The 9,435-nt window shown below is 42.8% G+C and overlaps 1 protein-coding gene across 5 annotated transcripts in view; it reads right to left on the reverse strand.

Moving 5' to 3' along the window:
* Nucleotides 1-9,234, reverse strand: part of TTBK2 (tau tubulin kinase 2) — a 155,128-nt gene extending 145,894 nt beyond the window's left edge. For all 5 annotated transcript variants that reach the window (XM_074997082.1, XM_074997083.1, XM_074997080.1 and 2 more), the window contains exon 1: nt 8,906-9,234. The gene's annotated coding sequence lies outside the window, so the exon portion shown is untranslated. The remainder of the gene's footprint in view (nt 1-8,905) is intronic.
* Nucleotides 9,235-9,435: the final 201 nt, after the last annotated feature.

A 9,435-nucleotide genomic window follows, 5' to 3' on the forward strand; every position in this document is an offset into this window, starting at 1 on the left:
ACTTTGTATGGCTGCTCTATGAGTGCCACCAAGGGCCGTGGGTGAAGCTTCCACTTAGCTCCCCGCCCAGGTTTTGCCACCTTCCCACTGTTTCCCACCCCTTCCCTGCCTACTGTCTGCTTCCAGCCATAATGCTGAACCCAAGAAAATTATTTTTGAACACCACGCACCACCACCACACACACTTTGCTGCAATTTCTTTCTCAACAAAATGCAGGATGTTTTCTACCCTGTGCCAGACATGCAGAAGATACCTAATTACAACCACTACATTTGGGAATAAGAAATATCAGTCAGAGGTTTTTTTTATATACTCTGAGAGCTGACATGCAAGTAGCTTGCAAATGCCCCAAACCCCTCATACTGTTCTACGGAACACACGATGCCAAGTACCAGTTAAAGCTAATTGAGAATTCTCTGTTCTTTCTTCACACATCATCATCACAGGGTGTCAAGCCTTACCTGCAGCTAGCATTTGCCTCCTGACAGGAAGAAAACAACTGAAAAATTAGACTGCAAAAGTTGCCACCCCATTTTCACTTCTTCACACAAACAACCTGCATCTTTATCTCGTCCAGAGATAGACAACCCATGACTTGAAAGTCAAATACGCCTCAGTACTGAACTATATATGGCTCTTTTGTTACAATTAAAACGGCAATGAACTTTGTAAACAAGAAATACAGTTGGATGAACTTGTGTTTGTGTGTGTAGATGGTGCACCTAGCATGGTCCGCAAATCCAAGGAATTCCCTATTCTTGTGAGAACAGCTGAACTGCCCACTTTTTAACTGTCATTGTATTATGAATCAGGAGACACTGTGCACAATCTTGTGAAACATAATTCAAATGTAATGGGACTGGTCATTCATATTATCAACTGGATTCTCTCCCATGCCCTTAATTGCAGTCAATTTCATTCACAGCTCAAGGAAGTAGATTCTGAATACCCTATCTATTAATGCAGAGCAATGTTCACTAATTATCCTGTGGCTAAGGTTTGTCTCTTCTTGCCATCTGCATTAATGAGATGAACTCATTTTTGGCTATGAAGACTGTGACTTGTTGCTCAAATATTAATATCTTGTCAACGTTACTGGTCATTTGTATGAGTTGAACCTTACACTAAAAGGGCAAGGAAATAGTCCTGACTCTGCAGCAGGGTTTGGATTTGAGATCAAATTGACCTCTGGAGTCCATACTTCAAGGATGTTGAAAAATTCAAGAAGATTCAAAAGAGCATTCAGAAAAGTTAAAACAGCTTGCCAAGGGCTGTTGTAGGCTCTGTCACTGCAGATTTTTAAAATCAAGATCAAATGTCTTTTTTAAAATACATATAGTTCAACCACTGTTAATGAGCCTGAATAATTAATTCAGGGAAGTCCTACGCTTTGCATTCAGAGCATCAAACTAGATGATCACAATGATCTCCTCTGGACCTTTCAAAAATATGAGTAAGCAGTAACAAAGTGTTTAGGATGAGAGGGGCAAAGGGACTATCCACCAGAGGTGGACTACAAAGTTGCACTAATTATCAAATAATATCTTATGTAAATTTAATCGGTCGCAGCACTCCTCGACCACAATAGTGAACCTAATTGTCCAGCTAACATGGCAAAAAGACAAGTATCTTTTGATGACCTTCTCTGCAGTTTAGCTTGTGTATTGCAAGCATACTGTTCAAAATACAGTCGTCACAATTTCTTAAATATTAGAAGAATCCTACTCCGAGCTGAAATATTCTTTCATTAGCTGAGCAGCCAAACACACACAAAAAACTTACTCATATTATTAATCTAACAGACAAGAGTTTCAAAATTGTTACAGCTTTTCATGCAATCCTTAAGAAGTTAGTTAACTATTCATTACATTTTTGAAGTGTTTACTGTAGTTGCACAATCTCAATACTTACCTCATGTTAAGCATTTTACCTTAAAAGGAGCCTAAACTGTATCACAACAATTCATTTTAAAAGTCAAAGTAATCAGAATTATAAAGTAAAAAGGCTAAAACTAAAAAAGGTTTTTACTTGCAAAAAAGTGACTGAACAAAGATGGTTTAATTTATAAATTTAAAAAAAAATTGAAGGGTGCTTTTATGGGATAGCCTATTAGTTATAAAAAGAAGTTTGCATAATGATGACACAACCCTAAAGTAGTACAGCATTTTGCATGTCTAAAGTTGCCTATTGCAATGAGTGCTCCATCAGTAAAAGTCACAAGTAATCTTTTAACAGATTTTTTTACCATTTTGATAGCATTATGCAGAAAAGAGGATGCCAAAACTGACATTAACTAAATTTCTATTTCAGAGAGAACATGTTTAGGAGAAGACTATAACATGGAAAAGTCATGTCACCACAGAATCACAAGCATATCAGTAAACTGTTTCACCGTAAGAGCATAATACCAAATTTAAATAGACAAACTCCTCACATGTCACCAAAACAATTTTAAAAAATAAGAAGGTTCCTGCCAGCCCCCCCCCAGTAATAATGATATCCACATTTCAGACCCAAACCAAGCCAACTGCCTTGGATAAGTTAAACTCTTTTCTGGCATCTACCTTTAGTGATCACAGCTAATAGTAAGAATCAGGCACAATGTGAAAATAGGGATCCCAACATCATCATAGAATTGGAAGGAACCTAGAGAGGTCATCAAGTTCAGTCTCCTGCATTCATGGCAAGAATAAGCATGATGTATACCAACGGTCTCACACTCCTGGCCTGAGGTCCATCCTTACCTGGAGCAGTTGTGCAATCAGGCCTGGGAGTAGCGGTGGGCTGCTGGGACAGGGGGCACTGTCAGCTACCATCCCCCATACTCAGCCCCTTCTTGCCACTGCCACGCTCTGCCCACATACTAGTAATGTTATCCCTTTTGAACTGGTGCAGCTCCAAGTTTGTAGCCATGGGAATGTTCTGATTGGGGAAAGAAATTGACAACGGAATCCAGTATTCTCTTTAATGCAATCTTGCTTATTTACAAGGAATGGGCAAAATCCTACTTCTTCAAATGCAGGAAGAACCAGGAAAACAAGAATAGTTTCTCACCTTACAGTTCCAAGCCTCTTAAATCTTCCTCTTCCCACACCCACAATACTCAAGCCAAAGCCCCTCCACTATCTAACCTAAGACACTTTTCATCTTGGTTGGGGATTTGTGATTAATGTCAGCCTACAGTTATGCTAACTGATCATAGAACCAAATCTACCAACCTCACTGAGGTTTTTAACTCAGCCTATAACCAAGTTTCACCCAGCTCAGCTATAACATGTAGTGTGTTTTTTATGAGCATACCATACTCCATACCTAGCTCAGAATAAAAAGCATAATGGGGCGCAGCACATACAATATTTTAATGAATGAGATGGAAGAAGCTGTCAAATGGACAGTGTTTGTGTTTATTTATGTATCTCAAAGGTCAAAAAATCGGAAAATTCAAAAAGTACACCCCAAGGGGTTTTATTATAAACTTAGACTACGTGAAAGGTTGGGTGGTATTGTGAGAGGAGGGATAGTTAGGGGCATCACAAGACATGGCTAGGCCTAGCTTTTGTTTTAAAAAAAATTAACATGTGGTGTTCAAGGTTTTCAAAGAAGAAAAGAAAGTTAACTTGTTAAATGTTGTCCAGCAGCACATAGCCCAAACAATAAAGCACACGGTGTGTGCAAAGTAAATAAATAATAAATACATTATCCTGTCTAGCTTCATTCTCTAAGGCTTTGTCTACAGTATACAGTAGACCTTCAAGTTACACTAGGCTTCCACTCCAAGTACCCTCACGTAACCCAGATTTCAAGTAAGTGGGGGTCCGGCTTTTCCCCCCAGTGGAACACACATTCTGCAGCTGAGAAAGCAGCAGAAAGGTAAGTCCTGGGGTTGGGGAGCAGTTGGCAATGGTTAAGCCCGGCTGTGGGTTGGGGCCATTGGATGTGGGGGGGCGCCAAGTGTGGGGTGAGTTAGGACTACAGGGGGTGAGGGGTGGAGTTGAGCCGTAGCTGTGCGCAGAGGTGATGAATCGGGCCATGGGGGGTTTGAACCAGAGCACAAGGAGGGCTGAACTGGAACAACACACAGAGGGTTTGAACCAGGGCAGGGGTGTTGAACTGGAGCCATGCATGTGGGGTTTAAACAGGGGTGGGGGGTTGAACTGGACCTGCGCATGAGGGGTGGTGAGCCGGAGCCAGAGACAGACGTGAGGAGTGAGCTGCAGCCACAGGGGGGGAGGGGAGCGAGCCGGTAGGGGGGTTAAACCAAGGCTGGGGAGGTTAAGCCAGAGTCACGCCGGAGCGGTGGTGAGCTACAGCCAGAGGTGTCGGGGGGGTGGGAGGGGAGCAGGAACTATGCACAGGTGGTGAGCAGAGCTGAGGGGGAGGGCTGAGCTAGGGCCATGCGGAACTGGGGGGGGGGGGTCGGTAACAAGTTAAGCACAACTGGAAATAACGCATTTCCAGGGTTTAGTGTAGGAATTGGGGTCAGCTGCATAAAAGCAGGATCGTGTACTCTGGAGTCGCGTACTCTGAAACCTCATTGTACAGCTTTTAGCGACGTGGCAGCTGTGTTGCTAAATCTTTGTCAGCTCTTTTGTAGACAAAATACTTCCACTCCCAACAAATGGTGCTCACTTCATTGCTCTTCTGCCAATCTCGCTGACAACACACCATTCCTAATGCCACTTGCCATGGCACAACTTCTGTCTTTCAGTTAAACAACTCAAATACCACAGTTTTGTCATTTAGCTATCAGTATAGACACACCCTGAGTGAAATGCAAAAGATTTAAAAAAACGAGACAAAGAAATTAAAGACCTGATTTATGTTAATATTCTGGTCAATTAAAAATGGTAAATATATCTATTTAATCTGATGAACAAATCTTTCACCACTGATGCCAAGAAGAAATCTATATATTGTCTAGTTCAGGAGTCAACAATCCCCGGCACGGGATCCAAGAGTGACACACAAGCCAATTTTCATTGGCATGCAAAGCGATAACTCAGCCCAACCCCTCCTCCCCCATGCAGCTGCTCAAACCCATGCCACCTGTGGATTAACAAAAAAGACCAGCTAATGCTACCAACCACCGCCTAAAATATAAAACGCTGCATTTGTAATTTTTTATTAATGAAGCTGTTGTAAGTAGGACTACTAGTGACTTTAAAAAGTATCACTGGAACTCAGACCTGACATACAGGTCAAAAGGTCAAATTTCAGCACTCTACCTGGGAAAGGTTGCTGACCCCTGGTCTAGTTGATGGCAAGTCATTTTAACCAAAGCATGATCTACAGTTCTTAGAACTTTTAGTATGCAATTTCTAATTATTTGATTCTGCAAACTTTAACTCTCATAGGATTCCTGAATTAGCTATTAAACATTGTAAATTTTGAACAGTCGTTAGGTTCCTGGTTTATCTGTGACGTCAAGTAGAAGGAGCTGGTTTCTTTGTTACTGAAGGAGAGGGTGTTTCAAAGAAATAAAGGCTGGCTGGGCCACATACTAAGCATTTCTCTGAAACTGAAAAAAATAGTATGGTCCTAAATGGAGGCAACAATGATGCAGAAAATGGGAATACATAGAAACTATACAGAAGATGTTGGTCTGGATCACAGAGATCCCCTTCAGACTGTCACCTGATGTGCTGAACTCACCTACCTGCCCTCTGGGGCACCCCACCACTCTATCCTGCTGGGCCAGAATCTCTGGCTCCCCACACAAAGACACAGATTTGGGGTAAGAGACCCCCAGCAAAGTAACACAGACACTGAAAACAGCTCAGTTCTGGGAAGGCTCAGTTACAGAGACTTGATAGCACCCAGGAGCACAGCCCTCAAAAGGGATCAAAACTCCAAAAAAAATCATTTTATTCAGCACAAAAGTTTTATGCAGAGAAAGCTCAGAGTTCACTCTCCTTATCACTGCAAGAGAGATATGCACAGCTGTTGTCCTCCCACAATTATTTACGTAGAGTTTGATAACGAAAAAGTGATTTTCTTAGGTAGAAAAAGCGATTGCAAGTGAAGACAGGATGATCAAAGTGAGTTACGAAACTAAATTAAACAGTACACTAAGAGAAATTGTTACAAACCATAACTTCTCACCATAGTCCTTATTTCAGGTTGAACTGGAGCCAGAGTTGATCTTTGTTCTGACCTGAGCCCAGCTGCTTCCTTTCCCCACTCCTTCACTAGAGTTCTTTGTTTCCAGGACTCTTCAGGTGCTCTCTTGAGACAGAGAGGAATCATTGTTTGATTCCCATCCCTTAAAAAGAATTTCCCCCAGGCCAGGACTCTGTTCAATTCTCCTTCTCCCCATCAGTTGAAAAGTACAAAATTCAGGATGGATTCCATCACCAGATGACATAGACACCTGCTTTGTAGGACTAATCACAATCCATTGAGCCCTGAGCAGATACAGTATCCACAAAAATGAGCCACAAATATCCACAGTGACATCTACAGATGTGGATATTCATGGATATACAGTAAATGTATGCAAATTTGTGGGGTTCAAAATACAAAATTCATATCCACATCCACAAAAATGAGCCGCAGATATCAACATCTGCATCCATAGGTCTAGATACCTGCAGAGAGCCCTGCAAATCCACAGGTATAACAGTCTACGCTTTCCAGACACACAAGACCATTCACAGATCATTGCCTTGAGCACTGGTCCCCTAAGTTCTTCAAGTACACTGATGGCTTTCACTAGAAGACCAAGATTAATACAACTGGCTTATGTTTCATATTTCTAACTTCACACACAAGAAAGATACATGCACACAAATGGAATATACACATTTGGAGTATTATAAGCTCTTTCATGATAGATTACTTGCCCCATTTTTGCATCAAGCATATTCAAGTTATGCGTACTCAGTCAACACAGTCAAAAAGATGTATCCCATAAAAAAGGGGGCATAGTGTCACAATCAACTTTTTTTAATAGTATTCTTATTGTACGATCACATTCTCGTTTAACAGAAGGTAAAGTGAATACTGACAATTGCACATTCCAACATGATGTTTCATATTGTATATATAAAAATAATTGGCTGTATTAGCTCTAATTTTCTTGCTATAAAAGTTAAAACACAGTTATGGATAAGGAAAAACATTATCCTTTTAGCAAACCATACAACTTTTATTTTGGTATACACAGAACTGACTAAGGTCTGAAAACTGCAGCGTTACAATTTAACCAAATATGTAACATGCAGTACTGTGTGACTCCACCAGACCTGATTCTCACACATTCTGACAATCTGAACCTCTGGGCTAATCCCCTAGTGCTTCTAATATACCACGAAGAAGTTAAAGACTCAGCAGGTACCAACCACACAGGTACAGATGTGAAGCAAATAAAAATGAAAATATTTTCTGAAGCTAATAATATATTTCCATCATAAGCAAGTATTTAGACACACTGTGGCAAAAATTATTTTATGACTGCCAAGTAAGTATTAGCAGTAAGTATACTCTTTTATACACACCACAAATCACTTTGCTCATCTTTCATAAATCAAACTAATGTAAACAAGATTACAATTAGAATGTCTTAACTATAATTGATTTAACAAATTCTCTTTCACCTTCATTATAAATACCTTCACCAGAAATACTATGTAGTGTACCATAAACACGAGGCTAAACTATAAGCGTGCAACTTCTTTTGTTCTTCCCAACTGACACACACAGCAATTGATCGGAATTTATAAACCCATCCCTGTCCACACCAGTGGTTCCTATTGCCACAGCATAAATCCTCAAGGTTAGATTTTTTTTGTGGAATTTCTTTCTCCTCCCACTGTTTTTGCACTCCTGATAACAGAAGTACAACAACACTGTACACACAACTTTCAACCCTCAATGACAGAAAATACATTATTTTTGCATATAACACCCTTACATACTACCAGTGACGGACAAAATCATATTTTAAAAGGCCTTTCCTATACTAAATTTTTGTCTGTGTATTGTTTGTTACAACTGCACAGGGTACAGCTATACAACTATAGATTACCAAGGCATCTCATGTCTGTATTCATATAATGGATATAACTTCTGTTAATGTTTCCAGCATTTAATGTGACAGATGCCAAACAGACACCATTATACCATTATATACACATATACATAACATATTTGTATAAGAAAAGGAAATAGACAAAAAATATTACAAATTTGCCTGTTTCAATACCAAACGACAAATACCTGCTCACGATACTGCATATTCTTTTCTAGTAATTGTAACTTAAAAAAAATAATAATCATGTGACTAAAAACTTAACTTCAGAGTAGAAGGGCCAAGGTGGACAATAATACTGCTTGATTCCAGCATACCTGCTGACCTTAAATCAAACCAAGGAGGAACTGTTCTCCCGTACAACCTACGCAACCTGTGCTGCGAGAGCAATACCTTTCGGAGAACGTCCTGTTGCACCCTAAAGCTTCGCGCACAAAAAACATCAGCGTTACACCGCAGCTGAGATTTCCAGAACAGGCTCACGCTATAAAACAGCACCTCTCGTCGGAATGACACCAAGTGCTCTGATGCAACAAAAAGCCTCCCGTCGCTGACAGCCTGCACCCAAGGAGGAAAGGATACAGCAACAGGATCTTATCCTGCGGTGGCCCTGACGCTCCCTGCCCTGCCCTTCGCGCTCATGAAGGCCATTGCCCATTACCGGGCACACATAAATCACACCTCGCTCCCGGCTCCGGCGCCCTCCATCCCGCACGGCCCCACTTGCCATCCGCCAGAGGATGCGGAGCGAACGATGCCCGGACACTGGCAGCGCCCCGCGCGAAGACAAAAGAGACAGCGGTAAATAACGCCCGACGGCCGCGGGGCCCAGCGGGGCAGCTCCAGCCCGTCCCCGCCTGGCAGGCGGCTCTCACCTGGAACGCGTCCGAGCGGGCGCTGGCAGCTCCTCCCCGGTGGGGGCAGAGTTAAGGCCTGAGGAGAGCGCGCCCCTGCGGCTCCCCTCCAGCGCTCGGGGCTAGCGCCGCGGGCCCCGGCTCAACGCCCGGCCCATCGCGTGCGGTCTCTATGGTGACAGCCGGGCCGGGAGGGAGCCCGCCAGAAGCGGGACTGGCGCCCAGGGGCGAGGGGCGTTTAGCGGGGTATACCGGGGCCCGCGTCCCGCCCCAGCAGAGTTAACCCCTTCTCTGCCGCCGCTCCCATGCCTGCTGCAGTCCCCGCAAGACCCAGCTGCTCCCAGCCTCTACCGTCGCAATAAACTCCCCCCTCCCCTCCTCCAGGCGCTGACTAGCCTGCCGTCTCTTGAGAGCACGGCGGCTTGCTCTCACGATGAACGATGATTTGACGACCGCTGAGCTTCTCCCCGCCGATTGGCTAAAGTGGTTGTCATGGGTGATGAAAGGAGGGCGGACCTGAGAAATGCTGCTGTGTTCAGGTTTGCTTGAGA

This window comes from Carettochelys insculpta, chromosome 6 (genome assembly GCF_033958435.1).
Source record: "Carettochelys insculpta isolate YL-2023 chromosome 6, ASM3395843v1, whole genome shotgun sequence".
NCBI classification, from domain to species: domain Eukaryota; kingdom Metazoa; phylum Chordata; order Testudines; family Carettochelyidae; genus Carettochelys; species Carettochelys insculpta.